This window comes from Alligator sinensis, unplaced genomic scaffold, assembly GCF_000455745.1.
Source record: "Alligator sinensis unplaced genomic scaffold, ASM45574v1 scaffold79_1, whole genome shotgun sequence".
NCBI lineage: Eukaryota > Metazoa > Chordata > Crocodylia > Alligatoridae > Alligator > Alligator sinensis.
The window spans coordinates 22,440-31,189 of record NW_005842706.1 but is presented as its reverse complement, the minus strand read 5'-3'; positions in this window follow the sequence as shown (position 1 = coordinate 31,189).

The window sequence follows — 8,750 nt, the reverse complement described above, 5'->3', positions numbered from 1 at the left end:
GGGTTGCCAATTTTCTTGCCCATTTCCTTCCTGCTATAATAAGGGGTAGGGACCTGTGCCTGCCTAGCTTGTATGGTTGTGCAGCACAGAGGTATTCCTGATGTGGCAAAGTTTCCAGGAGTGGGCAGGAGGATTCTGGTGCCCTTGCACTGATGGTACTGAAGGCTGGTAACCTGCTTCTCTGCCCCAGTTTTCCTACTTCATTTATCAGCTACACTCCTAAGTCTTTTCCCCATATGCTGTATAGAGATTGGAGACTGGGTAGACTTTCAAATAAGGACCAGAAGGCCATAATTTTAAAGGTCCAGAGTTCCAGTAAAACCTACGTTCTGAGCTCCCAGTGTTTGAGTGGAGCTGTAGATGTCTGTATCCTAGGCATCTTGACTCAAAATTCTGGTACAGAAACAACCTAAGACACCCATGGGTATAGTAAGCATTCATATATATCATATAAATAGAATTCACCATTTGCCAAAGATGATAGCTTCTGATATTAGAGGCACTTCTCCCACTGATAGAAGGGTGCCTGCTAAGTCAGGTGGAAACAGTCTGACCATGTCTGCCAGCACCTCATCAAGCTGTCCTGCCTTGTCACTGGCCTTCTTCACTTGGCCACTCTCTAGCCGTTAGCAACTCCTTAAGGCTGACTGCAGTGCTTTGAAATTGAGGGGACCTACTCAGTTTCTAGGGGGCTGGCCACTACCTTGACCAGTACAGGCATTTGGCTTCTGGCTGACAGTTGCACCTTTGTAGTGAATTAGGGCTGAGTATCCCCATGTTTGCGGGATACATAAATGCACTCTACAGTTGTTAGCTGGGAGGGTTCCGTGAGCCACCAATAGAGAAATGTCTAGCAAGAACCAGAGTTCATGAGGCCTGTGATGTGGCCATTCCCTGCTGATATGGGGAGTACGTAAGCCCAATGTTTGGGGGTCTCTATAGATACCTGAGAGACCCCAGGCTGGATGTAATTGCCATCCATAAGGGAGCAATCATGGTGCCAGTGACCAGACCGGCTACACAGAAAAGAGATTTGCCACAACCCAAAGTTGTGGTTTTTTGTTTGTGTGCGCTTCGGCACCGCTAAATTATGTTCCCGCTAAATTGCAGCTCCTTTGCACGGTGGAGTTTTCTGCTGCAACAGGAGAACCCGCATGCAGAAGAGTATTTCCCGCCAATTTGTAGCCTTCTTTGCATGGTGCATTTCTTTTGCATTCTGGAGATGCACGATGCAAAGATTCTGGAGATGCACGATGCAAAGGAGTTCCGGCTTTTTGTAGTCAATTGCGAGCCACATTATTGGCCGATCCTAATATAGGCACACGTGGCGGCTAGCGATTGGCTTGCTAGCCGTATAAAGAGCTTGGGTAGTTTCCACCCAAGTTGGAGAGGGAGAGAGAAAGCAAATTGGAGTTCGGGGGAAAGAGCGTGAAGATCTCTAAGCGCTGCTGATTTCTTTGAACCCAGCTCTTCCTGTAAGAAGGCAATAGAGGCTTAATTACTGAACCGAACCCACGAATCCTTAACAACTCCGGGGACCCAATTACCGAACGGCCTCTAGCCTCTCCCCATCACCAATCACAATCCTAGACATATCCCTTTCCTTTTGAAACTACCAAACCCGTGGAGCTTCAACCACTCCGGGGCCGATTACCGAGCTGAACCCGCGGAGCTTCAATAACTCTGGGGTCAATTGTCGTAGTCCTCCAACGAGGATTTAAGCGGAGCTGAACCTGGAAAACTGTCCAGCCTACACCATGACCATCTTTGGTGTTAGTAAACAATCTTTTAATCAACAATTACATGTCCGTGCCTAATTCCAGATCCCACGGGTCTCTCTCCGACCCCGCGTGCCCGGGCCGCTGGCCACAGTCCGCATGCGCAAAAACGGGTCCGCATACCGCTCCCGGCCCGCTCATGACGACATGGATGGGTTCGGGAGGCGGCCCGCACAAGATTGAGTTTGCTGCCATCACTATCATGCCATGTGTATCTGCCATTTCAAAGCCCTAGGTCTGCCTCTGGAGATCATTAATCCATTCCAAGAATCTGAAGCATACTTTCCAGTCAATTATGCATCTTGCAAAAAGAATGTGTTGCCTTCTGTGTGCCCCCTTCTTTTACTTTTTCCTTGTTCCCCCTAAGGAAGGTGTCATAGGTTTATTCCCTGATTGTCCCACTTTATATAACAAATAGCTTTATATGACAAATAGCTTTATAGAACAAATAGCTTCCTCAGAATCTCTTCCCCATCCACCACATAAGGATTGGAGACTGGGTAGACTTTTTAAAGGACCATTAGGCCAGAATTATAATGGTCCAGAGATTTAGAGAAATTTCTACTTTGAGCTCCCAGTGTTTGAAAGGAGATTTAGATACTTATATACTAGACGCTCTTAGTAAAAAGTCTAGTACAGAAGCTGCTTATTTCACCTATGAGTAACACTGAGCAGATGTGTTAAGGCATTGCTTAGTCTAGAGCTTTCTATCTGGGGTCACTGGCTACTATCTAGCCACCACTCTCCCCATCACTGAAACTGGAACTAGCAGCTACAGTCTCTGGGCTCCCCTTCCCTTCTCAGGCTTTTGATGCTTTCTTGTAACTCCTTGGGTTATGGACAGGCAACAGAGGGTGGTTTTGCATTTCAGTGATTGGATATGGGGGTCACAGTGGACTGGAGCGGTGGGATGTGAATGCAAAGTTCAGTGGCAGGGTGGGGTTCCTAGCTGTTTGTGAATGCAAAGTTCAGTGGCAGGGTGGGGGTCCTAGCTGATCTGTTCTTACGGGGCTCATAAGTCCCCTAGTGCAGCCCCACTTTTGAAGCCTGTAGGGCAGTTGACCCCTCCTCAAATTAAAAAGTTGGATTGACTCTCATAGTTGGCATCAGGCTACAATACCAGTTGAGTCCACTTATCATTTTTTCCTCCCCACTGCAACATGTTTACAACTGAACTTCATTTCATGTTTTTGCAAAGATTTTGTAATACATCCCAGTGAGACAAATTAAAATGAAAACCTGTTCCGTATTAGCTGATCAACTAATCATAATTTTGAAGGGCTAAATTAATGCAATACATGTCTCCACATAACTAACAGAGATAAGAGGCCCCTGTTTACCTAACTGTCCTCATGGGAGCACATTTGAGTGCTTATGCAACATTTAGGAATGGTTCTAACATTTACAAATTCTACCATTTAGTAAGAGTTCTAACTTTCCAGGCATGTTTAAAGATATTAGCCCTCTCCTATAAAGGATACTATGACAATATCATACAGAGCATTCAATTAGGGTGGTGTTACTAGTTATCTTTAACCTATTAAAATCTCTGGCATGTTAGGCAGTATTACGTAGAACAGTTGTGAGGCATTCATTAGTTAAGGCTACATACCATTTCTGGCTTGCACAATGTGACTTGCCACTAGAGGGTCTGGTGAGAAGATGTGTGGTCAGGGGACAGGACTAAATCCCATCTGTGGTAGTGGAGTGGCAAAGTTCAACTATCATGAGAGCATGGAGCCAGGAAAGCATGTGTCCTTGAGCTCCATGTTCTCACTACACTTTGAGCTAGGCAGCTGTTTTTTCCAGAAGTGTGAAATGCTGGATAGGGTAGCCATGCCCCCACTACCCAAAAAATTCTCCTGGCTAGGGATGAGCCATGTTGATGTAGGTCAAAGGCACAGCACCCTCAGGGGGAGGCCCATGCGCCTGATCTCCAGCCTAACATACTGTATCCGATCTCCTGAGGTATTGGGAGTCAGGAGCATGATGCCATGTGAGCTAGGGTGATACATATTGAAGGTAGGTGGAAGTTCTAGTTTGGGGCTGGTACCATCCCCTTGGTCACTGGAGCTTGGGATGGTTGAAAGACGTGCAGGTGTAGAAGGGTTGGGAGCTGTATATCCTGTGGTGCTGGATGATTGTGAAGTGATCATTTTATCCCTATGGAGCAGACTAGCAATGCCCAGGTTTGAGCTGCATAGAACGGGTCAAAGAAAACCCTTACTCAAAGTCGCTCTTCCCCTCCCAGTTTTCTCAGCTTTTGCTTCAAGTTTAAAAGGACAGTGTCTCATAGTTTCACAGTTGGTAGGGGCAGAAGGGACCTGAGCAGATCATCAAGTCCAACCCCTGCCATGGCAGGAAGAGTACTGGGGTCAAACGACCCCAACAAGGTGTTCATCTAGCCTCCTCCTAAAGACCCCCAGGGTAGGAGCAAGCACCACTTTGCTTAGAAGTTGGTTACAGATCCTAGCCACCCTGACAGTGAAGTAGCGCCTCCTGATATCTAGTCTAAATCTACCCTCTGCCAGCTTGTGACCGTTATTTCTTGTCACTCCTGGGAGTGCTCGGGGGAACAGGGACTCCCCCAACGCCTGCTGGTCCCCTCTGACTAGTTTGTAAATGACCACTAGATTCCCCCTCAGCCCTCTCTTGTGGAGGCTGAACAGGTTCAGGTCCCGTATCTTCTCCTCATAGGGCCTGCCCTGCTCCCTCTTGATCATGTGAGTAGCCCTCCTCTGGACCCTCTCCATGTTGTCTACATCCCTACTGAAGTGCGGCGCCCAGAACTGGATGCAGTACTCCAACTGTGGCCTGACCAGTGTCGCATACAGAGGGAGGATCACCTCCTTGGACCTGCTCAAGATGCATCTGTAGATACATGACAAGGTGCGGTTAGCTTTCCTGACCGCATCCCCACACTGTCGACCCATGTTCATTTTGGTATCAATAATGACTCCAAGATCTTTTTCTGCGTCTGAAATGACAAGAAGGGAGTTCCCCAGCCTGTAGGTATGCTGCTGGTTCTTCCCCCCCAGGTGCAGTACCTTGCACTTGCCAGTGTTGAAACCCATCCTGTTCTCATCCGCCCACCCCTGTAACCTGTCTAGATCCAATTGCAGCCTATTCCTCCCTTCTAGCATACCCACATCCCCCCACATCTTAGTGTCATCTGTGAATTTGAACAGGGTGATTTTTACCCCCTAATCCAAGTCGCTGATGAAGATGTTGAACAGTGCAGGCCCAAGGACCGAGCCCTGGGGAACCCTACTGCCCACATCCCTCCAGGTCAAAAATGACCCGTCCACTACCACTCTCTGGGTGTGGCCCTCTGGCCAGTTAGTGAGACATTTGACTACACCGCAGTCTCCTAGTTTTTTAATGAGAATGGGGTGAGAGACAGTGTTGAAGGCCTTCCTAAAGTCCATAAAGACTACGTTCACTGCTACCCCTGCATCTAAGTATTTTGTGACCTGGTCATAGAAGGCCACCAGGTTGGTCTGACAGGACCTGCCTCTAATGAACCCATGTTGGTTGCCCCTATGCATAATCTCCCCTGCTGGCCCCTCATGGACATGCGCTACGATAATTATCTCAAAAAGCTTACCCAAGATAGAGGTAATACTAACTGGCCTATAGTTTCCTGGGTCCTCCTTCCTCCCTTTTTTGAAAATGGGAACCATGTTGCCCTTTTCCAGTCCTCTGGCACCACACCAGAGCACCTTGAGTGCTTGTAAAGCCATGCTAGGGGTCTGCAATGACCTCTGCTAATTCCCTCAGCAATATGGGGTGGAGATCATCAGGACCTGCTGATTTAAATACATCCAGTCCCTCCAGAAGTTTCCTGACTAGATCCTCACTGACCCTAGGTCTGGGTGCACCTCCCCTGGGGCCTATGGAGGTCCCGGTAGGGTGGAGGGGTGACCCGGTCCCTGCTCAGGAAAATGGAGGCAAAGAAATCGTTAAATAGGTTAGCTTCGTCGTCTGGTGTGACAACGAGATTTCCTAGTGTGTCTTGCAGAGGCCCCACGTTACCCGGTACCTTCTTTTTACCCGCTATGTATTTAAAAAATGACTTCTTGTTGTCCTTGATCCAGGTAGCTCGTCCCAGTTCCATCTCCGCCTTGGCCATACTGACTGCCCCCCTGCAGCCCCGAGCAACCAAGGTATAGTCCTCCCTGGTAATGGCCCCTCCCTTCCATTGGGTATAAGGCTCCCTTTTAGCCAGGAGATGTTCTCATATGCTTTTGGTGAGCCATGGGGGCTTTTGCACCGTCTTGCCCCCTTTGATCCGTGTTGGGATTACCTCCCTTTGGGCTTGGAGGATTGTCCCCTTAAGGAATGACCATGCTTCTTGGACCCCCGACTCCTCTCCCCTCCGAGACCTCCGTGCCACCCTGACTATTCTTCTTACTTCATTGAAGTCCACCCTCCTGAAATCCAGGGCTGCTGCCTTCTTGCAGGCCTTTGCCACCTTACGCTGGATGATGAATTCCAGCAGGCGATGATTGCTGTCATCCACGTGGTCGAGCACCCACAGACCCCTCACCAGGTCATCGCCCATGGCCAGGACCAGATCCAACAAGGCATTTCCCTTGGTGGGACTGTGCACCTCCTGGGTTAGATGGAGGTCCTGTAGCTCGGCTAGGAACCTATGTGAGTGGTCAGACCTGGCTGACTGCTCTTCCCAGCTGATGTCTGGAAAGTTCAGGTCGCCCATGATGACCACGTCCTTTGACCTAACTACCTCTGTGAGTTGACTTAAGAATTCTCGGTCTAGCTCTTCCCCTTGGTTGGGTGGTCTGTAGTAGACCTCCACCGTTAAGTCCCTTTCCCCTTTACTTCCTTGTATTCTAACCCAGAGCACTTCAGTGTGCCCCTCCTTTGTCCCAGTGCTACTCGTTGAGGGTGTGTATTCCTCCTTGATGTAGAGTGCCACACCCCCACCTTTCCTCCCTGTTCTATCCCTTCTGTACAGCCTATAGCCCTTGATATTCACCACCCAGTTGTGCATTGGGTCCCACCACGTTTCTGTGAGCCCCACTATGTTTGGCTTGGTGTCAGCTAGCAGGAAGGTAAGTTCCTCCTGCTTGTTCCCCATACTATAAGCATTTGTGTAGAGGCATTTGAGGTCTCCTGAAGATGTGTGCACTGGCCCCCTACTCTCAGTATTGCCCTAGCCCCTGTTGCTTACCTGGGTATTTGTTCTGCTCGTTGTCGATCTAGGCTGGGCTGTTCTTGTGGGTGATGCCTGGTTTAGTGGTCCAAGGCTTTCTCCGCCCTCATCTTCCCCTTCCCCCGATGACGCTAGTTTAAAGCCCACCAGAGGAGATCTGCCAACCTAGAAGGAGTGTCCTCCCTCTCAACATCTGGGTGGTGAAGGTTTCCAGGGGACAGGGGTCAGGGGCATGAAGTGCATGCTGCTACGGGGAGGTGGGTCACTGAGGAATGACCCCATCACTCCATGGTTCCCTCTTGGGGCTCACCTGCTCCTGCAGAGTTCAGGAAGAGCAGGAGTATGGGAAAGACTGGGAATGGTGCATCTTGGGAATCTGGATGACTCTAAATTGATCATTTTATGTCAGTGAAATGCTTACAAGTCCACTTTAAACCAGTCAGTTAACACTAATCAATGACAATCCTTCCCTGGGTTGGCATTACTTTAAGATGCCTAACAGGAAGTTAGCACTGGGTAAGGAGACTGAATGTGTAATCTTTCAAGTTTAAAGCACTCTTAAGAAGAACTCAGTGAAACATGGTATCTCACTTCTGATTCCTGACAACCATGTCAGCACTGAGCTAGATTTACCCTCTAGGCTGCTGCCTGAAGTGACTGCAGTGTGAACCTGACTCAGTATGCATATTTCTCGTAGTTGCTGGTGAACAGCACAATGTCAATGAGGTAAGTGAGAACATGCTAGTGTGATTATGTACATGGCCTTTCCTAGTTATTGTATCATATATTCAATTCAATGCATTGGATTGTCATTAGACTTAGATACTTTCCATGTGCCAAAGTCAAAGCAGAACCAGGAACTAAGACAACTGGGCTGCACCATTTGCTCCCCAAGTCTATTATTTCTCCCATATACAACATATTTTGTAATTCCTTCCTTACTGGGATCATCTACATGTTGCCCTATGCCAACATAGTGATGTGCTATGACACCATATGGTACAACCAACGTCGTAGTGATCATGTGGGTCTAAATGTGATCACCAGCTACATAATGGCACACTCACCAGCTATATCTCACCACTATGGGGATGTAGCAAGTGAATCTAAGTGTGTGCTGCCCATACAACATATTACATGTGGTTACTACATTGTGGTTTAGTACTTCCGCATACCAAGTACTAAAACATGGCACAGTTACAATGTTGCTGTACGATGAAGTGTAGCCATGTTTACTGTGTCCCATAGTCATTTAGATATAAGGGTGAATTGCTTTTGAATGGGACATTTTAATTTTTTTAAATGTTCAATGATTAATTAAGGTGGATATCCCTGACTTGGTTGTGAACATATTCAAAAAATATTGTAAGCCTCCAGTCTCTACTGGTTAAGATATAGATACATTTTGTCAAAGTAAATTCAACTGATGAGTTAACATCAGTTAACAATTACTGTGGCTGCCCCTCCTCAAGAGGATATTTAATAGTTTTATGGCCAATGATTTGGTGAGGGCACTGTGTGTAACTACTGCCCCTAGGCACCGGGTAACATAATCCACATGTACTAGGATAAAGTGGGAACTGCTGGTAGTGGGCTCCAAGGTCCAATGATATATAGGCACCTCACATCTTACGCGCATTTAACTTGCGCAAATCCAACTACACGTGGGTGGGGACGGGGGGGTGGGGCTTGAGTCTGCATGCAGCGCTGCTGCTTACCTGGAGGCCCAGCCACCATCATGCTGCCAGCAGTGGCTGGGGGCCGCCCCCCCCACCCCCTCCCGCCGCCGCTCGCGA